Genomic DNA, 23,769 nt, shown 5'->3' with positions numbered 1-23,769 from the left:
GACTGTCATGTTATAAAAGCGACAGTAGATCTAGCTGGTCTGTCATAATACAATAGAGACAGTAGATCTAGCTGGTCTGTCATAATATAATAGAGACAGAGACAGTAGATCTAGCTGGTCTGTCATAATACAATAGAGACAGTAGATCTGGCTGGTCTGTCAAAATACAATACAGACAGTAGATCGAGCTGATCTGTCATAATGTAATAGACAGTAGACCTAGCTGGTCTGTCAAAATACAATAGAGACAGTAGATATAGATGGTCTGTCATAATATAATAGAGACCGTAGATCTAGTTGGTCTGTCATAATACAATAGAGACAGTAGATCGAGCTGGTCTGTCACAATACAATAGAGACAGTAGATCTAGCTGGTCTGTCATAATATAATAGAGACAGAGACAGTAGATCTAGACAGTAGCACGTCTGTCAAAATACAATACAGACAGTAGATCTAGCTGGTCTGTCATAATGTAATAGAGACAGTAGACCTAGCTGGTCTGTCAAAATACAATAGAGACAGTAGATCGAGCTGGTCTGTCACAATACAATAGAGACAGTAGATCTAGCTGGTCTGTCATAATATAATAGAGACAGAGACAGTAGATCTAGCTGGTCTGTCATAATATAATATAGACAGCAGATCTAGCTGGACTGTCATATTATAAAAGCGACAGTAGATCTAGCTGGTCTGTCATGTTATAATAGAGACAGTAGATCAAGCTGGTCTGTCATAATACAATAGAGACAGCAGATATAGTTGGTCTGTCATAATATAATAGAGACAGCAGATCTTGCTGGACTGTCATATTATAAAAGCGACAGCAGATCGAGCTGGTCTGTCATAATGTAATAAAGACAGTAGATCTTGCTGGTCTGTCATAATGTAATAGAGACAGTAGATCTAGCTGGTCTGTCAAAATATTATAGAGACAGTAGACCTAGCTGGTCTGTCAAAATACAATAGAGACAGTAGATCTAGCTGGTCTGTCATAATACAATAGAGACAGTAGATCTAGCTGGTCTGTCATAATGTAATAAAGACAGAGACAGTAGATCTAGCTGGTCTGTCATATTATAATAGAGACAGTAGATCTAGCTGGTCTGTCATAATATAATAGAGACAGTAGATCTAGCTGGTCTGTCATAATACAATAGAGACAGTAGATCTAGCTGGTCTGTCAAAATACAATAGAGACAGTAGATCGAGCTGGTCTGTCATAATATAATAGAGACAGTACATCTAGCTGGTCTGTCATAATATAATAGAGACAGTACATCTAGCTGGTCTGTCATAATATAATAGAGACAGTCGATCTAGCTGGTCTGTTATACTATAATAGAGACAGTGAATCATGCTGGTCTGTCATAATATAATCGAGACAGAAGATCTATCTGGTCTGTCATAATATAATAGAGACAGTAGATCTCGCTTGTCTGCCATATTATAATAGAGACAGTAGATATAGATGGTCTGTCATAATATAATAGAGACAGTAGATCTAGCTGGTCTGTCATGTTATAATAGAGACAGTTAATCTCGCTGGTCTGTCAAAATACAATAGAGACAGTAGATCTGGCTGGTCTGTCAAAATACAATACAGACAGTAGATCAAGCTGGTCTGTGAAAATGTAATAGAGACAGTAGATCAAGCTGGTCTGTCAAAACATAATAGAGACACTAGATCTAGCTGGACTGTCATGTTATAAAAGCGACAGTAGATCTAGCTGGTCTGTCATGTTATAATAGAGACAGCAGATCTAGCTGGTCTGTCATAATACGATACAGACAGTAGATCTAGCTGGTCTGTCATAATGTAATAGAGACAGTAGATCTAGGTGGTCTGTCATAATATAATAGAGACAGTACATCTAGCTGGACTGTCATGTTATAAAAGAGACAGTAGATCTAGCTGGTCTGTCATAATATAATAGAGACAGTACATCTAGCTGGTCTGTCATAATACAATAGAGACCGTAGATCTAGTTGGTCTGTCATAATACAATAGAGACAGTAGATCGAGCTGGTCTGTCAAAATACAATACAGACAGTAGTTTGAGCTGGTCTGTCATAATGTAATAGAGACAGTAGATCTAGGTGGTCTGTCATAATATAATAGAGACAGTACATCTAGCTGGTCTGTCATAATATAATAGAGACAGTACATCTAGCTGGTCTGTCATAATATAATCGAGACAGAAGATCTATCTGGTCTGTCATAATATAATAGAGACATAGAGACAATAGATCTAGCTGGTCTGCCATATTATAATAGAGACAGTAGATATAGATGGTCTGTCATAATATAATAGAGACCGTAGATCTAGCTGGTCTGTCATAATGTAATAGAGACAGAGACAGTAGATCTAGCTGGTCTGTCATAATACAATAGAGACAGTAGATCTGGCTGGTCTGTCAAAATACAATACAGACAGTAGATCGAGCTGATCTGTCATAATGTAATAGAGACAGTAGACCTAGCTGGTCTGTCAAAATACAATAGAGACAGTAGATATAGATGGTCTGTCATAATATAATAGAGACCGTAGATCTAGTTGGTCTGTCATAATACAATAGAGACAGTAGATCTAGCTGGTCTGTCATAATACAATAGAGACAGTAGATCTAGCTGGTCTGTCAAAATACAATAGAGACAGTAGATCTAGCAGGTCTGTCATAATACAATAGAGACAGTAGACCTAGCTGGTCTGTCAAAATACAATAGAGACAGTAGATCTAGCTGGTCTGTCATAATACAATAGAGACAGTAGATCTAGCTGGTCTGTCATAATGTAATAAAGACAGAGACAGTAGATCTAGCTGGTCTGTCAAAATACAATAGAGACAGTAGATCTGGCTCGTCTGTCAAAATTCAATACAGACAGTAGATCAAGCTGGTCTGTCAAAATGTAATAGAGACAGTAGATCTAGCAGGTCTGTCAAAATACAATACAGATAGTAGATCTAGCTGGTCTTTCATAATGTAATAGAGACAGTAGATTGAGCTGGTCTGTCAAAACATAATAGAGACACTAGATCTAGCTGGACTGTCATGTTATAAAAGCGACAGTAGATCTAGCTGGTCTGTCATGTTATAATAGAGACAGTAGATCTAGCTGGTCTGTCATAATACAATAGAGACAGTACATCTAGCTGGTCTGTCATAATATAATAGAGACAGTAGATCTAGCTGGTCTGTCATAATATAATAGAGACAATAGATCTAGCTGGTCTCTCATAATATAATAGAGACAGTAGATGTAGCTGGTCTGTCATAATATAATAGAGACAGTAGAAGTAGCTGGTCTGTCATAATATAATAGAGACAGTCGATCTAGCTGGTCTGTTATACTATAATAGAGACAGTGAATCTAGCTGGTCTGTCATAATATAATCGAGACAGAAGATCTATCTGGTCTGTCATAATATAATAGAGACATAGAGAGAGTAGATCTAGCTGGTCTGCCATATTATAATAGAGACAGTAGATCTGGCCTGTCTTTCTTAATATAATAGAGACGGTAGATCTAGCAGGTCTGTCATAATATAGAGACAGTAGATATAGCTGGTCTGTCATAATATAATGGAGACAGTAGATGTAGCTGGTCTGCCATAATGTAATAGAGACAGTAGATCTAGCTGGTCTGTCAAAACATAATAGAGACAGTAGATCTAGCTGAACTGTCATGTTATAAAAGCGACAGTAGATCTGGCTGGTCTGTCATAATATAATAGAGACAGTAGATCTAGCTGGTCTGTCATAATATAATAGAGACAGTAGATCTAGCTGGTCTGTCATAATACAATAGAGACAGTAGATATAGATGGTCTGTCATAATATAATAGAGACCGTAGATCTAGCTGGTCTGTCATAATACAATAGAGACAGTAGATCTAGCTGGTCTGTCATAATACAATAGAGACAGTAGATCGAGCTGGTCTGTCAAAATACAATACAGACAGTAGATCGAGCTGGTCTGTCATAATGTAATAGAGACAGTAGACCTAGCTGGTCTGTCATAACATAATAGAGACAGTAGATCTAGCTGGTATGTCATAATATAATAGAGACCGTAGATCTAGCTGGTCTGTCATAATACAATAGAGACAGTAGATATAGATGGTCTGTCATAATATAATAGAGACAGTAGATGTAGCTGGTCTGTCATAATACAATAGAGACAGTAGATCTCGCTGGTCTGTCATAATACAATAGAGACAGTAGATCGAGCTGGTCTGTCAAAATACAATACAGACAGTAGATGTAGCTGGTCTGTCATAATGTAATAGAGACAGTAGATCTAGCTGGTCTGTCATAATATAATAGAGACAGTACATCTAGCTGGTCTGTCATAATATAATAGAGACAGTACATCTAGCTGGTCTGTCATAATATAATAGAGACAGTCGATCTAGCTGGTCTGTTATACTATAATAGAGACATTGAATCTTGCTGGTCTGTCATAATATAATCGAGACAGAAGATCTATCTGGTCTGTCATAATATAATAGAGACATAGAGACAGAAGATCTATCTGGTCTGTCATAATATAATAGAGACATAGAGACAGTAGATCTTGCTGGTCTGTCATAATATAATAGAGACAATAGATCTAGCTGGTCTGTCATAATATAATAGAGACAGTACATCTAGCTGGTCTGTTATAATATAATAGAGTCCGTAGATCTAGCTGGTCTGTCATAATACAATAGAGACATTAGATATAGATGGTCTGTCATAATATAATAGAGACAGTAGATCTAGCTGGTCTGTCATAATATAATAGAGACAGTAGATCTAGCTGGTCTGTCATAATATAATAGAGACAGTAGATCTAGCTGGTCTGTTATACTATAATAGAGACAGTGAATCTAGCTGGTCTGTCATTATATAATCGAGACAGAAGATCTATCTGGTCTGTCATAATATAATAGAGACATAGAGAGAGTAGATCTAGCTGGTCTGCCATATTATAATAGCGACAGTAGATCTGGCCTGTCTTTCTTAATATAATAGAGACGGTAGATCTAGCAGGTCTGTCATAATATAGAGACAGTAGATATAGCTGGTCTGTCATAATATAATGGAGACAGTAGATGTAGCTGGTCTGCCATACTATAATGGAGACAGTAGATGTAGCTGGTCTGTCATAATGTAATAGAGACAGTAGATCTAGCTGGTCTGTCAAAACATAATAGAGACAGTAGATCTAGCTGGACTGTCATGTTATAAAAGCGACAGTAGATCTGGCTGGTCTGTCATAATATAATAGAGACCGTAGATCTAGCTGGTCTGTCATAATGTAATAGAGACAGTTAGACCTAGCTGGTCTGTCAAAATACAATAGAGACAGTAGATCTAGCTGGTCTGTCATAATATAATAGAGACAGTAGATCTAGCTGGTCTGTCATGTTATAATAGAGACAGTAGATCTAGCTGGTCTGTCATAATACAATAGAGACAGTAGATATAGATGGTCTGTCATAATATAATAGAGACCGTAGATCTAGCTGGTCTGTCATAATACAATAGAGACAGTAGATCTAGCTGGTCTGTCATAATACAATAGAGACAGTAGATCGAGCTGGTCTGTCAAAATACAATACAGACAGTAGATCGAGCTGGTCTGTCATAATGTAATAGAGACAGTAGATCTAGGTGGTCTGTCAAAACATAATAGAGACAGTAGATCTAGCTGGACTGTCATGTTATAAAAGCGACAGTAGATCTCGCTGGTCTGTCAAAATATAATACAGACAGTAGATCTCGCTGGTCTGTCATAATGTAATAGAGACAGTAGACCTAGCTGGTCTGTCAAAATACAATAGAGACAGTAGATCTAGCTGGTCTGTCATAATGTAATAGAGACAGTAGATCTAGCTGGTCTGTCATAATGTAATAGAGACAGTAGACCTAGCTGGTCTGTCATAACATAATAGAGACAGTAGATCTAGCTGGTCTGTCATGATATAATAGAGACCGTAGATCTAGCTGGTCTGTCATAATACAATAGAGACAGTAGATATTGATGGTCTGTCATAATAAACTAGAGACATAAAGACAGAAGATCTAGCTGGTCTTTCATATTATAATACAGACAGTAGATCTAGGTGGTCTGTCAAAACATAATAGAGACAGTAGATCTAGCTGGACTGTCATGTTATAAAAGCGACAGTAGATCTCGCTGGTCTGTCAAAATACAATACAGACAGTAGATCTAGCTGGTCTGTCATAACGTAATAGAGACAGTAGACCTAGCTGGTCTGTCAAAATACAATAGAGACAGTAGATCTAGCTGGTCTGTCATAATATAATAGAGACCGTAGATCTAGCTGGTCTGTCATAATACAATAGAGACAGTAGATATTGATGGTCTGTCATAATATACTAGAGACATAAAGACAGAAGATCTAGCTGGTCTGTCATATTATAATACAGACAGTAGATCTAGGTGGTCTGTCAAAACATAATAGAGACAGTAGATCTAGCTGGTCTGTCATAATACAATAGAGACAGTAGATCTAGCTGGTCTGTCATAATATAATAGAGACAGAGACAGTAGATCAAGCTGGTCTGTCAAAATGTAATAGAGACAGTAGATCGGTCAAAACATAATAGCTGGTCTGTCATGTTATAATAGAGACAGTAGATCGAGCTGGTCTGTCAAAATACAATACAGACAGTAGATCTAGCTGGTCTGTCATAATGTAATAAAAGTAGACCATGGTCTGTCAAAATTAGAGACGCTGGTCTGTCATAATGTAATAAAGACAGTAGATCTAGCTGGTCTGTCATAATATAATACAGTCAGTAGATCTAGCTGGTCTGTCATAATGTAATAGAGACAGTCGAGATCTAGCTGGTCTGTCAAAATACAATAGAGACAGTAGATCTAGCTGGTCTGTCATAATACAATAGAGACAGTAGATCTAGCTGGTCTGTCAAAATATAATAGAGACAGTAGATAGCTGGTCTGTCATAATACAATAGAGACAGTAGATCTAGCTGGTCTGTCAAAATACAATAGAGACAGTAGATCAAGCTGGTCTGTCAAAATACAATAGAGACAGTAGATCTAGCTGGTCTGTCATAATGTAATAGAGACAGTAGATCTAGCTGGTCTGTCAAAATACAATAGAGACAGTAGATCTAGCTGGTCTGTCATAATATAATAGAGACAGTAGATCTAGCTGGTCTGTCATAATACAATAGAGACAGTAGATCTAGCTGGTCTGTCATAATATAATAGAGACAGTAGATCTAGCTGGTCTGTCAAATATAATAGAGACAGTAGATCTAGCTGGTCTGTCATGTTATAGAGACATAGAGAGACAGTAGATCTAGCTGGTCTGTCATAATATAATAGAGACAGTAGATCTAGCTGGTCTGTCATAATATAATAGAGACAATAGATCTAGCTGGTCTCTCATAATATAATAGAGACAGTAGATGTAGCTGGTCTGTCATAATATAATAGAGACAGTAGAAGTAGCTGGTCTGTTATACTATAATAGAGACATTGAATCTTGCTGGTCTGTCATAATATAATCGAGACAGAAGATCTATCTGGTCTGTCATAATATAATAGAGACATAGAGACAGAAGATCTATCTGGTCTGTCATAATATAATAGAGACATCGAGACAGTAGATCTTGCTGGTCTGTCATAATATAATAGAGACAATAGATCTAGCTGGTCTGTCATAATATAATAGAGACAGTACATCTAGCTGGTCTGTTATAATATAATAGAGACAGTAGATCTAGCTGGTCTGTCATAATATAATAGAGACAATAGATCTAGCTGGTCTGTCATAATATAATAGAGACAGTAGATGTAGCTGGTCTGTCATAATATAATAGAGACAGTAGAAGTAGCTGGTCTGTCATAATATAATAGAGACAGTAGATCTAGCTGGTCTGTTATACTATAATAGAGACAGTGAATCTAGCTGGTCTGTCATTATATAATCGAGACAGAAGATCTATCTGGTCTGTCATAATATAATAGAGACATAGAGAGAGTAGATCTAGCTGGTCTGCCATATTATAATAGCGACAGTAGATCTGGCCTGTCTTTCTTAATATAATAGAGACGGTAGATCTAGCAGGTCTGTCATAATATAGAGACAGTAGATATAGCTGGTCTGTCATAATATAATGGAGACAGTAGATGTAGCTGGTCTGCCATACTATAATGGAGACAGTAGATGTAGCTGGTCTGTCATAATGTAATAGAGACAGTAGATCTAGCTGGTCTGTCAAAACATAATAGAGACAGTAGATCTAGCTGGACTGTCATGTTATAAAAGCGACAGTAGATCTGGCTGGTCTGTCATAATATAATAGAGACCGTAGATCTAGCTGGTCTGTCATAATGTAATAGAGACAGTTAGACCTAGCTGGTCTGTCAAAATACAATAGAGACAGTAGATCTAGCTGGTCTGTCATAATATAATAGAGACAGTAGATCTAGCTGGTCTGTCATGTTATAATAGAGACAGTAGATCTAGCTGGTCTGTCATAATACAATAGAGACAGTAGATATAGATGGTCTGTCATAATATAATAGAGACCGTAGATCTAGCTGGTCTGTCAAAATACAATAGAGACAGTAGATCTAGCTGGTCTGTCATAATACAATAGAGACAGTAGATCTAGCTGGTCTGTCATAATACAATAGAGACAGTAGATCGAGCTGGTCTGTCATAATGTAATAGAGACAGTAGATCTAGGTGGTCTGTCAAAACATAATAGAGACAGTAGATCTAGCTGGACTGTCATGTTATAAAAGCGACAGTAGATCTCGCTGGTCTGTCAAAATATAATACAGACAGTAGATCTAGCTGGTCTGTCATAATGTAATAGAGACAGTAGACCTAGCTGGTCTGTCAAAATACAATAGAGACAGTAGATCTAGCTGGTCTGTCATAATGTAATAGAGACAGTAGATCTAGCTGGTCTGTCATAATGTAATAGAGACAGTAGACCTAGCTGGTCTGTCATAACATAATAGAGACAGTAGATCTAGCTGGTCTGTCATGATATAATAGAGACCGTAGATCTAGCTGGTCTGTCATAATACAATAGAGACAGTAGATATTGATGGTCTGTCATAATATACTAGAGACATAAAGACAGAAGATCTAGCTGGTCTGTCATATTATAATACAGACAGTAGATCTAGGTGGTCTGTCAAAACATAATAGAGACAGTAGATCTAGCTGGACTGTCATGTTATAAAAGCGACAGTAGATCTCGCTGGTCTGTCAAAATACAATACAGACAGTAGATCTAGCTGGTCTGTCATAACGTAATAGAGACAGTAGACCTAGCTGGTCTGTCAAAATACAATAGAGACAGTAGATCTAGCTGGTCTGTCATAATACAATAGAGACAGTAGATCTAGCTGGTCTGTCATAATATAATAGAGACAGAGACAGTAGATCAAGCTGGTCTGTCAAAATGTAATAGAGACAGTAGATCGAGCTGGTCTGTCAAAACATAATAGAGACAGTAGATCGAGCTGGTCTGTCAAAATACAATACAGACAGTAGATCTAGCTGGACTGTCATGTTATAAAAGCGACAGTAGATTTCGCTGGTCTGTCATAATGTAATAAAGACAGTAGGTCTAGCTGGTCTGTGAAATACAATACAGTCAGTAGATCTAGCTGGTCTGTCATAATGTAATAGAGACAGTAGACCTAGCTGGTCTGTCATAACATAATAGAGACAGTAGATCTAGCTGGTCTGTCATGATATAATAGAGACCGTAGATCTAGCTGGTCTGTCATAATATAATAGAGACAGAGACAGTAGATCAAGCTGGTCTGTCAAAATACAATAGAGACAGTAGATCTAGCTGGTCTGTCAAAATACAATACAGACAGTAGATCAAGCTGGTCTGTCAAAATGTAATAGAGACAGTAGATCGAGCTGGTCTGTCAAAACATAATAGAGACAGTAGATCTAGCTGGTCTGTCAAAATACAATACAGACAGTAGATCTAGCTGGTCTGTCATAATGTAATAGAGACAGTAGATCTAGCTGGTCTGTCAAAACATAATAGAGACAGTAGATCTAGCTGGACTGTCATGTTATGAAAGCGACAGTAGATCTAGCTGGTCTGTCATAATATAATAGAGTCCGTAGATCTAGCTGGTCTGTCATAATACAATAGAGACATTAGATATAGATGGTCTGTCATAATATAATAGAGACAGTAGATCTAGCTGGTCTGTCATGTTATAATAGAGACAGTAGATCAAGCTGGTCTGTCATATTACAATAGAGACAGTAGATATAGATGGTCTGTCATAATATAATAGAGACCGTAGATCTAGCTGGTCTGTCATAATACAATAGAGACAGTAGATCTAGCTGGTCTGTCATAATATAATGGAGACAGTAGATGTAGCTGGTCTGCCATACTATAATGGAGACAGTAGATGTAGCTGGTCTGTCATAATGTAATAGAGACAGTAGATCTAGCTGGTCTGTCATAATATAGAGACAGTAGATATAGCTGGTCTGTCATAATATAATGGAGACAGTAGATGTAGCTGGTCTGCCATACTATAATGGAGACAGTAGATGTAGCTGGTCTGTCATAATGTAATAGAGACAGTAGATCTAGCTGGTCTGTCAAAACATAATAGAGACAGTAGATCTAGCTGGACTGTCATGTTATAAAAGCGACAGTAGATCTGGCTGGTCTGTCATAATATAATAGAGACCGTAGATCTAGCTGGTCTGTCATAATGTAATAGAGACAGTTAGACCTAGCTGGTCTGTCAAAATACAATAGAGACAGTAGATCTAGCTGGTCTGTCATAATATAATAGAGACAGTAGATCTAGCTGGTCTGTCATGTTATAATAGAGACAGTAGATCTAGCTGGTCTGTCATAATAGAATAGAGACAGTAGATATAGATGGTCTGTCATAATATAATAGAGACCGTAGATCTAGCTGGTCTGTCATAATACAATAGAGACAGTAGATCTAGCTGGTCTGTCATAATACAATAGAGACAGTAGATCGAGCTGGTCTGTCAAAATACAATACAGACAGTAGATCGAGCTGGTCTGTCATAATGTAATAGTGATAGAGGAATTTTTAAATTCCCTTATGTTTTATTACCAAAGCCAATCAAATTCGCACTCATTTCTAATTCATGATAAGTTGTAAGTTTATCATTTGCATGAATTAGCAAGAGACCAGTCTTCAAAAAACAAGTTCAGCATTTATTCTTGATGAGTACTAAATGCTCACACACATTACCACAGGTTATAAACTGTAAAATGACGTCAGCGTTTTCCAAACTTTCCATTTCACAAACAGAGGGCCCCTCTAATTCTCAAGCCTCCGCGTTATCAGCACGAAGTCAAGGCCAGTCAGCATAAATCAACATTCCCGACCATTTTGGAGATGGCCCGTTCCCACCACCTGAGATTTGTACAACTGAATGAACTTAAAGAACAGACCTTCATTGTTACTAAACTGGTCTTGACTACATTATATACAATTGTGAAAGGGAGCAAGAGGGACAGTACATTATAGCATTCGCACTAGTCAGTTTCTGATTGGAATGTATACATAATTAGTCATTTCAAACATATTTTCCTCTATCAAATAGAGACAGTAGATCTAGGTGGTCTGTCAAAACATAATAGAGACAGTAGATCTAGCTGGACTGTCATGTTATAAAAGCGACAGTAGATCTCGCTGGTCTGTCAAAATATAATACAGACAGTAGATCTAGCTGGTCTGTCATAATGTAATAGAGACAGTAGACCTAGCTGGTCTGTCAAAATACAATAGAGACAGTAGATCTAGCTGGTCTGTCATAATGTAATAGAGACAGTAGATCTAGCTGGTCTGTCATAATGTAATAGAGACAGTAGACCTAGCTGGTCTGTCATAACATAATAGAGACAGTAGATCTAGCTGGTCTGTCATGATATAATAGAGACCGTAGATCTAGCTGGTCTGTCATAATACAATAGAGACAGTAGATATTGATGGTCTGTCATAATATACTAGAGACATAAAGACAGAAGATCTAGCTGGTCTGTCATATTATAATACAGACAGTAGATCTAGGTGGTCTGTCAAAACATAATAGAGACAGTAGATCTAGCTGGACTGTCATGTTATAAAAGCGACAGTAGATCTCGCTGGTCTGTCAAAATACAATACAGACAGTAGATCTAGCTGGTCTGTCATAACGTAATAGAGACAGTAGACCTAGCTGGTCTGTCAAAATACAATAGAGACAGTAGATCTAGCTGGTCTGTCATAATACAATAGAGACAGTAGATCTAGCTGGTCTGTCATAATATAATAGAGACAGAGACAGTAGATCAAGCTGGTCTGTCAAAATGTAATAGAGACAGTAGATCGAGCTGGTCTGTCAAAACATAATAGAGACAGTAGATCGAGCTGGTCTGTCAAAATACAATACAGACAGTAGATCTAGCTGGACTGTCATGTTATAAAAGCGACAGTAGATTTCGCTGGTCTGTCATAATGTAATAAAGACAGTAGGTCTAGCTGGTCTGTGAAATACAATACAGTCAGTAGATCTAGCTGGTCTGTCATAATGTAATAGAGACAGTCGACCTAGCTGGTCTGTCAAAATACAATAGAGACAGTAGATCTCGCTGGTCTGTCATAATACAATAGAGACAGTAGATCTAGCTGGTCTGTCATAATATAATAGAGACAGAGACAGTAGATCAAGATGGTCTGTCATAATACAATAGAGACAGTAGATCTAGCTGGTCTGTCATAATATAATAGAGACAGAGACAGTAGATCAAGCTGGTCTGTCAAAATGTAATAGAGACAGTAGATCGAGCTGGTCTGTCAAAACATAATAGAGACAGTAGATCGAGCTGGTCTGTCATAATGTAATAGAGACAGTAGATCTAGCTGGTCTGTCAAAACATAATAGAAACAGTAGATCTAGCTGGACTGTCATGTTATGAAAGCGACAGTAGATCTAGCTGGTCTGTCATAATATAATAGAGTCCGTAGATCTAGCTGGTCTGTCATAATACAATAGAGACATTAGATATAGATGGTCTGTCATAATATAATAGAGACAGTAGATCTAGCTGGTCTGTCATGTTATAATAGAGACAGTAGATCAAGCTGGTCTGTCATAATACAATAGAGACAGTAGATATAGATGGTCTGTCATAATATAATAGAGACCGTAGATATAGCTGGTCTGTCATAATACAATAGAGACAGTAGATCTAGCTGGTCTGTCATAATATAATGGAGACAGTAGATGTAGCTGGTCTGCCATACTATAATGGAGACAGTAGATGTAGCTGGTCTGTCATAATGTAATAGAGACAGTAGATCTAGCTGGTCTGTCATAATATAGAGACAGTAGATATAGCTGGTCTGTCATAATATAATGGAGACAGTAGATGTAGCTGGTCTGCCATACTATAATGGAGACAGTAGATGTAGCTGGTCTGTCATAATGTAATAGAGACAGTAGATCTAGCTGGTCTGTCAAAACATAATAGAGACAGTAGATCTAGCTGACTGTCATGTTATAAAAGCGACAGTAGATCTGGCTGGTCTGTCATAATATAATAGAGACCGTAGATATAGCTGGTCTGTCATAATGTAATAGAGACAGTTAGACCTAGCTGGTCTGTCAAAATACAATAGAGACAGTAGATCTAGCTGGTCTGTCATAATATAATAGAGACAGTAGATCTAGCTGGTCTGTCATGTTATAATAGAGACAGTAGATCTAGCTGGTCTTTCATAATACAATAGAGACAGTAGATATAGATGGTCTGTCATAATATAATAGAGACCGTAGATCTAGCTGGTCTGTCATAATACAATAGAGACAGTAGATCTAGCTGGTCTGTCATAATACAATAGAGACAGTAGATCGAGCTGGTCTGTCAAAATACAATACAGACAGTAGATCGAGCTGGTCTGTCATAATGTAATAGAGACAGTAGATCTAGGTGGTCTGTCAAAACATAATAGAGACAGTAGATCTAGCTGGACTGTCATGTTATAAAAGCGACAGTAGATCTCGCTGTTCTGTCAAAATATAATACAGACAGTAGATCTAGCTGGTCTGTCATAATGTAATAGAGACAGTAGACCTAGCTGGTCTGTCAAAATACAATAGAGACAGTAGATCTAGCTGGTCTGTCATAATGTAATAGAGACAGTAGATCTAGCTGGTCTGTCATAATGTAATAGAGACAGTAGACCTAGCTGGTCTGTCATAACATAATAGAGACAGTAGATCTAGCTGGTCTGTCATGATATAATAGAGACCGTAGATCTAGCTGGTCTGTCATAATACAATAGAGACAGTAGATATTGATGGTCTGTCATAATATACTAGAGACATAAAGACAGAAGATCTAGCTGGTCTGTCATATTATAATACAGACAGTAGATCTAGGTGGTCTGTCAAAACATAATAGAGACAGTAGATCTAGCTGGACTGTCATGTTATAAAAGCGACAGTAGATCTCGCTGGTCTGTCAAAATACAATACAGACAGTAGATCTAGCTGGTCTGTCATAACGTAATAGAGACAGTAGACCTAGCTGGTCTGTCAAAATACAATAGAGACAGTAGATCTAGCTGGTCTGTCATAATACAATAGAGACAGTAGATCTAGCTGGTCTGTCATAATATAATAGAGACAGAGACAGTAGATCAAGCTGGTCTGTCAAAATGTAATAGAGACAGTAGATCGAGCTGGTCTGTCAAAACATAATAGAGACAGTAGATCGAGCTGGTCTGTCAAAATACAATACAGACAGTAGATCTAGCTGGACTGTCATGTTATAAAAGCGACAGTAGATTTCGCTGGTCTGTCATAATGTAATAAAGACAGTAGGTCTAGCTGGTCTGTGAAATACAATACAGTCAGTAGATCTAGCTGGTCTGTCATAATGTAATAGAGACAGTCGACCTAGCTGGTCTGTCAAAATACAATAGAGACAGTAGATCTCGCTGGTCTGTCATAATACAATAGAGACAGTAGATCTAGCTGGTCTGTCATAATATAATAGAGACAGAGACAGTAGATCAAGCTGGTCTGTCAAAATACAATAGAGACAGTAGATCTAGCTGGTCTGTCAAAATACAATACAGACAGTAGATCAAGCTGGTCTGTCAAAATGTAATAGAGACAGTAGATCGAGCTGGTCTGTCAAAACATAATAGAGACAGTAGATCTAGCTGGTCTGTCAAAATACAATACAGACAGTAGATCTAGCTGGTCTGTCATAATGTAATAGAGACAGTAGATCTAGCTGGTCTGTCAAAACATAATAGAGACAGTAGATCTAGCTGGACTGTCATGTTAATAAAGCGACAGTAGATCTAGCTGGTCTGTCATAATATAATAGAGTCCGTAGATCTAGCTGGTCTGTCATAATACAATAGAGACATTAGATATAGATGGTCTGTCATAATATAATAGAGACAGTAGATCTAGCTGGTCTGTCATGTTATAATAGAGACAGTAGATCAAGCTGGTCTGTCATATTACAATAGAGACAGTAGATATAGATGGTCTGTCATAATATAATAGAGACCGTAGATCTAGCTGGTCTGTCATAATACAATAGAGACAGTAGATCTAGCTGGTCTGTCATAATGTAATAGAGACAGTAGATGTAGCTGGTCTGCCATACTATAATGGAGACAGTAGATGTAGCTGGTCTGTCATAATGTAATAGAGACAGTAGATCTAGCTGGTCTGTCAAAACATAATAGAGACAGTAGATCTAGCTGGACTGTCATGTTATAAAAGCGACAGTAGATCTGGCTGGTCTGTCATAATATAATAGAGACCGTAGATCTAGCTGGTCTGTCATAATGTAATAGAGACAGTTAGACCTAGCTGGTCTGTCAAAATACAATAGAGACAGTAGATCTAGCTGGTCTGTCATAATATAATAGAGACAGTAGATCTAGCTGGTTTGTCATGTTATAATAGAGACAGTAGATCTAGCTGGTCTGTCATAATACAATAGAGACAGTAGATATAGATGGTCTGTCATAATATAATAGAGACCGTAGATCTAGCTGGTCTGTCATAATACAATAGAGACAGTAGATCTAGCTGGTCTGTCATAATACAATAGAGACAGTAGATCGAGCTGGTCTGTCAAAATACAATACAGACAGTAGATCGAGCTGGTCTGTCATAATGTAATAGAGACCGTAGATCTAGCTGGTCTGTCATATTACAATAGAGACAGTAGATCTAGCTGGTCTGTCATAATACAATAGAGACAGTAGATCGAGCTGGTCTGTCAAAATACAATACAGACAGTAGATCTAGCTGGTCTGTCATAATGTAATAGAGACAGTAGACCTAGCTGGTCTGTCATAATGTAATAGAGACAGTAGATCGAGCTGGTCTGTCAAAACATAATAGAGACAGTAGATCTAGCTGGTCTGTCAAAATACAATACAGACAGTAGATCTAGCTGGTCTGTCATAATGTAATAGAGACAGTAGATCTAGCTGGTCTGTCAAAACATAATAGAGACAGTAGATCTAGCTGGACTGTCATGTTATGAAAGCGACAGTAGATCTAGCTGGTCTGTCATAATATAATAGAGTCCGTAGATCTAGCTGGTCTGTCATAATACAATAGAGACATTAGATATAGATGGTCTGTCATAATATAATAGAGACAGTAGATCTAGCTGGTCTGTCATGTTATAATAGAGACAGTAGATCAAGCTGGTCTGTCATATTACAATAGAGACAGTAGATATAGATGGTCTGTCATAATATAATAGAGACCGTAGATCTAGCTGGTCTGTCATAATACAATAGAGACAGTAGATCTAGCTGGTCTGTCATAATGTAATAGAGACAGTAGATGTAGCTGGTCTGCCATACTATAATGGAGACAGTAGATGTAGCTGGTCTGTCATAATGTAATAGAGACAGTAGATCTAGCTGGTCTGTCAAAACATAATAGAGACAGTAGATCTAGCTGGACTGTCATGTTATAAAGCGACAGTAGATCTGGCTGGTCTGTCATAATATAATAGAGACCGTAGATCTAGCTGGTCTGTCATAATGTAATAGAGACAGTTAGACCTAGCTGGTCTGTCAAAATACAATAGAGACAGTAGATCTAGCTGGTCTGTCATAATATAATAGAGACAGTAGATCTAGCTGGTTTGTCATGTTATAATAGAGACAGTAGATCTAGCTGGTCTGTCATAATACAATAGAGACAGTAGATATAGATGGTCTGTCATAATATAATAGAGACCGTAGATCTAGCTGGTCTGTCATAATACAATATAGACAGTAGATCTAGCTGGTCTGTCATAATACAATAGAGACAGTAGATTGAGCTGGTCTGTCAAAATACAATACAGACAGTAGATCGAGCTGGTCTGTCATAATGTAATAGAGACAGTAGCTCGAGCTGGTCTGTCATAATATAATAGAGGCAGTAGATCTCGCTGGTCTGTCATAATATAATAGAGACAGTAGATCGAGCTGGTCTGTCAAAATACAATACAGACAGTAGATCTCGCTGGTCTGTCATAATACAATAGAGACAGTAGACCTAGCTGGTCTGTCAAAATACAATAGAGACAGTAGACCTAGCTGGTCTGTCATAACATAATAGAGACAGGAGATCTAGCTGGTCTGTCATAGTATAATACAGACCGTAGATCTAGCTGGTCTGTCATAATACAATAGAGACAGTAGATATAGATGGTCTGTCATAATATAATAGAGACATAGAGACAGAAGATCTAGCTGGTCTGTCATAATACAAAAGAGACAGTAGATCTAGGTGGTCTGTCAAAACATAATAGAGACAGTAGATCTAGCTGGACTGTCATGTTATAAAAGCGACAGTAGATCTCGCTGGTCTGTCAAAATACAATACAGACAGTAGATCTAGCTGGTCTGTCATAACGTAATAGAGACAGTAGACCTAGCTGGTCTGTCAAAATACAACAGAGACAGTAGATCTAGATGGTCTGTCATAATACAATAGAGACAGTAGATCTAGCTGGTCTGTCATAATATAATAGAGACAGAGACAGTAGATCAAGCTGGTCTGTCAAAATGTAATAGAGACAGTAGATCGAGCTGGTCTGTCAAAACATAATAGAGACAGTAGATCGAGCTGGTCTGTCAAAATACAATACAGACAGTAGATCTAGCTGGACTGTCATGTTATAAAAGCGACAGTAGATTTCGCTGGTCTGTCATAATGTAATAAAGACAGTAGGTCTAGCTGGTCTGTGAAATACAATACAGTCAGTAGATCTAGCTGGTCTGTCATAATGTAATAGAGACAGTCGACCTAGCTGGTCTGTCAAAATACAATAGAGACAGTAGATCTCGCTGGTCTGTCATAATACAATAGAGACAGTAGATCTAGCTGGTCTGTCATAATATAATAGAGACAGAGACAGTAGATCAAGCTGGTCTGTCAAAATACAATAGAGACAGTAGATCTAGCTGGTCTGTCAAAATACAATACAGACAGTAGATCAAGCTGGTCTGTCAAAATGTAACAGAGACAGTAGATCTAGCTGGTCTGTCAAAACATAATAGAGACAGTAGATCTAGCTGGTCTGTCAAAATACAATACAGACAGTAGATCTAGCTGGTCTGTCATAATGTAATAGAGACAGTAGATCTAGCTGGTCTGTCAAAACATAATAGAGACAGTAGATCTAGCTGGTCTGTCATGTTATAAAAGAGACAGTAGATCTGGCTGGTCTGTCATAATATAATAGAGACCGTAGATCTAGCAGGTCTGTCATAATATAGAGACAGTAGATATAGCTGGTCTGTCATAATATAATGGAGACAGTAGATGTAGCTGGTCTGCCATACTATAATGGAGACAGTAGATGTAGTTGGTCTGTCATAATGTAATAGAGACAATAGATCTAGCTGGTCTGTCAAAACATAATAGAGACAGTAGATCTAGCTGGACTGTCATGTTATAAAAGCGACAGTAGATCTGGCTGGTCTGTCAGAATATAATAGAGACCGTAGATCTAGCTGGTCTGTCATAATGTAATAGAGACAGTTAGACCTAGCTGGTCTGTCAAAATACAATAGAGACAGTAGATCTAGCTGGTCTGTCATAATATAATAGAGACAGTAGATCTAGCTGGTCTGTCATGTTATAATAGAGACAGTAGATCTAGCTGGTCTGTCATAATACAATAGAGACAGTAGATATAGATGGTCTGTCATAATATAATAGAGACCGTAGATCTAGCTGGTCTGTCATAATACAATAGAGACAGTAGATCTAGCTGGTCTGTCATAATACAATAGAGACAGTAGATCGAGCTGGTCTGTCAAAATACAATACAGACAGTAGATCGAGCTGGTCTGTCATAATGTAATAGAGACAGTAGATCTAGGTGGTCTGTCAAAACATAATAGAGACAGTAGATCTAGCTGGACTGTCATGTTATAAAAGCGACAGTAGATCTCGCTGGTCTGTCAAAATATAATACAGACAGTAGATCTAGCTGGTCTGTCATAATGTAATAGAGACAGTAGACCTAGCTGGTCTGTCAAAATACAATAGAGACAGTAGATCTAGCTGGTCTGTCATAATGTAATAGAGACAGTAGATCTAGCTGGTCTGTCATAATGTAATAGAGACAGTAGACCTAGCTGGTCTGTCATAACATAATAGAGACAGTAGATCTAGCTGGTCTGTCATGATATAATAGAGACCGTAGATCTAGCTGGTCTGTCATAATACAATAGAGACAGTAGATATTGATGGTCTGTTATAATATACTAGAGACATAAAGACAAAGATCTAGCTGGTCTGTCATATTATAATACAGACAGTAGATCTAGGTGGTCTGTCAAAACATAATAGAGACAGTAGATCTAGCTGGACTGTCATGTTATAAAAGCGACAGTAGATCTCGCTGGTCTGTCAAAATACAATACAGACAGTAGATCTAGCTGGTCTGTCATAACGTAATAGAGACAGTAGACCTAGCTGGTCTGTCAAAATACAATAGAGACAGTAGATCTAGCTGGTCTGTCATAATACAATAGAGACAGTAGATCTAGCTGGTCAGTCATAATATAATAGAGACAGAGACAGTAGATCAAGCTGGTCTGTCAAAATGTAATAGAGACAGTAGATCGAGCTGGTCTGTCAAAACATAATAGAGACAGTAGATCGAGCTGGTCTGTCAAAATTAATACAGACAGTAGATCTAGCTGGACTGTCATGTTATAAAAGCGACAGTAGATTTCGCTGGTCTGTCATAATGTAACAAAGACAGTAGGTCTAGCTGGTCTGTGAAATACAATACAGTCAGTAGATCTAGCTGGTCTGTCATAATGTAATAGAGACAGTCGACCTAGCTGGTCTGTCAAAATACAATAGAGACAGTAGATCTCGCTGGTCTGTCATAATACAATAGAGACAGTAGATCTAGCTGGTCTGTCATAATATAATAGAGACAGAGACAGTAGATCAAGCTGGTCTGTCAAAATACAATAGAGACAGTAGATCTAGCTGGTCTGTCAAAATACAATACAGACAGTAGATCAAGCTGGTCTGTCAAAATGTAATAGAGACAGTAGATCGAGCTGGTCTGTCAAAACATAATAGAGACAGTAGATCTAGCTGGTCTGTCAAAATACAATACAGACAGTAGATCTAGCTGGTCTGTCATAATGTAATAGAGACAGTAGATCTAGCTGGTCTGTCAAAACATAATAGAGACAGTAGATCTAGCTGGACTGTCATGTTATAAAAGCGACAGTAGATCTAGCTGGTCTGTCATAATATAATAGAGTCCGTAGATCTAGCTGGTCTGTCATAATACAATAGAGACATTAGATATAGATGGTCTGTCAAAATACAATAGAGACAGAAGATCTAGCTGGTCTGTCATGTTATAATAGAGACAGTAGATCAAGCTGGTCTGTCATATTACAATAGAGACAGTAGATATAGATGGTCTGTCATAATATAATAGAGACCGTAGATCTAGCTGGTCTGTCAAATACATAATAGAGACAGTAGATCTAGCTGGTCTGTCATGTTATAAAAGCGACAGTAGATCTGGCTGGTCTGTCAGAATATAATAGAGACAGTAGATCTAGCTGGTCTGTCATAATGTAATAGAGACAGTAGACCTAGCTGGTCTGTCAAAATACAATAGAGACAGTAGATCTAGCTGGTCTGTCATAATATAATAGAGACAGTAGATCTAGCTGGTTTGTCATGTTATAATAGAGACAGTAGATCTAGCTGGTCTGTCATAATACAATAGAGACAGTAGATATAGATGGTCTGTCATAATATAATAGAGACCGTAGATCTAGCTGGTCTGTCATAATACAATAGAGACAGTAGATCTAGCTGGTCTGTCATAATACAATAGAGACAGTAGATCGAGCTGGTCTGTCAAAATACAATACAGACAGTAGATCGAGCTGGTCTGTCATAATGTAATAGAGACAGTAGATCTAGGTGGTCTGTCAAAACATAATAGAGACAGTAGATCTAGCTGGTCTGTCATGTTATAAAAGACAGTAGATCTAGCTGGTCTGTCAAAATACAATACAGACAGTAGATCTAGCTGGTCTTCCATAATGTAATAAAGAAAGTAGACCTAGCTGGTCTGTCAAAATACAATAGAGACAGTAGATCTAGCTGGTCTGTCATAATGTAATAGAGACAGTAGATCTAGCTTGTCTGTCATAATGTAATAGAGACAGTAGACCTAGCTGGTCTGTCATAACATAATAGAGACAGTAGATCTAGCTGGTCTGTCATGATATAATAGAGACCGTAGATCTAGCTGGTCTGTCATAATACAATAGAGACAGTAGATATTGATGGTCTGTTATAATATACTAGAGACATAAAGACAGAAGATCTAGCTGGTCTGTCATATTATAATACAGACAGTAGATCTAGGTGGTCTGTCAAAACATAATAGAGACAGTAGATCTAGCTGGACTGTCATGTTATAAAAGCGACAGTAGATCTCGCTGGTCTGTCAAAATACAATACAGACAGTAGATCTAGCTGGTCTGTCATAACGTAATAGAGACAGTAGACCTAGCTGGTCTGTCAAAATACAATAGAGACAGTAGATCTAGCTGGTCTGTCATAATACAATAGAGACAGTAGATCTAGCTGGTCAGTCATAATATAATAGAGACAGAGACAGTAGATCAAGCTGGTCTGTCAAAATGTAATAGAGACAGTAGATCGAGCTGGTCTGTCAAAACATAATAGAGACAGTAGATCGAGCTGGTCTGTCAAAATACAATACAGACAGTAGATCTAGCTGGACTGTCATGTTATAAAAGCGACAGTAGATTTCGCTGGTCTGTCATAATGTAATAAAGACAGTAGGTCTAGCTGGTCTGTGAAATACAATACAGTCAGTAGATCTAGCTGGTCTGTCATAATGTAATAGAGACAGTCGACCTAGCTGGTCTGTCAAAATACAATAGAGACAGTAGATCTCGCTGGTCTGTCATAATACAATAGAGACAGTAGATCTAGCTGGTCTGTCATAATATAATAGAGACAGAGACAGTAGATCAAGCTGGTCTGTCAAAATACAATAGAGACAGTAGATCTAGCTGGTCTGTCAAAATACAATACAGACAGTAGATCAAGCTGGTCTGTCAAAATGTAATAGAGACAGTAGATCGAGCTGGTCTGTCAAAACATAATAGAGACAGTAGATCTAGCTGGTCTGTCAAAATACAATACAGACAGTAGATCTAGCTGGTCTGTCATAATGTAATAGAGACAGTAGATCTAGCTGGTCTGTCAAAACATAATAGAGACAGTAGATCTAGCTGGACTGTCATGTTATAAAGCGACAGTACATCTAGCTGGTCTGTTATAATATAATAGAGTCCGTAGATCTAGCTGGTCTGTCATAATACAATAGAGACATTAGATATAGATGGTCTGTCATAATATAATAGAGACAGTAGATCTAGCTGGTCTGTCATGTTATAATAGAGACAGTAGATCAAGCTGGTCTGTCATATTACAATAGAGACAGTAGATATAGATGGTCTGTCATAATATAATAGAGACCGTAGATCTAGCTGGTCTGTCATAATACAATAGAGACAGTAGATCTAGCTGGTCTGTCATAATATAATGGAGACAGTAGATGTAGCTGGTCTGCCATACTATAATGGAGACAGTAGATGTAGCTGGTCTGTCATAATGTAATAGAGACAGTAGATCTAGCTGGTCTGTCATAATATAGAGACAGTAGATCTAGCTGGTCTGTCATAATATAGAGACAGTAGATATAGCTGGTCTGTCATAATATAATGGAGACAGTAGATGTAGCTGGTCTGTCATATTATAATAGAGACAGTAGATCTAGCTGGTCTGTCAAAACATAATAGAGACAGTAGATCTAGCTGGTCTGTCATGTTATAAAAGCGACAGTAGATCTGGCTGGTCTGTCATAATATAATAGAGACAGTAGATCAAGCTGGTCTGTCAAAATGTAATAGAGACAGTTAGACCTAGCTGGTCTGTCAAAATACAATAGAGACAGTAGATCTAGCTGGTCTGTCATAATATAATAGAGACAGTAGATCTAGCTGGTCTGTCATGTTATAATAGAGACAGTAGATCTAGCTGGTCTGTCATAATACAATAGAGACAGTAGATCTAGCTGGTCTGTCATAATACAATAGAGACAGTAGATCGAG

Source organism: Oncorhynchus keta, chromosome 35 (assembly GCF_023373465.1).
Source record: "Oncorhynchus keta strain PuntledgeMale-10-30-2019 chromosome 35, Oket_V2, whole genome shotgun sequence".
Classification (NCBI taxonomy): Eukaryota; Metazoa; Chordata; class Actinopteri; order Salmoniformes; family Salmonidae; genus Oncorhynchus; species Oncorhynchus keta.
Note: the sequence above shows the minus strand (reverse complement) of the source record.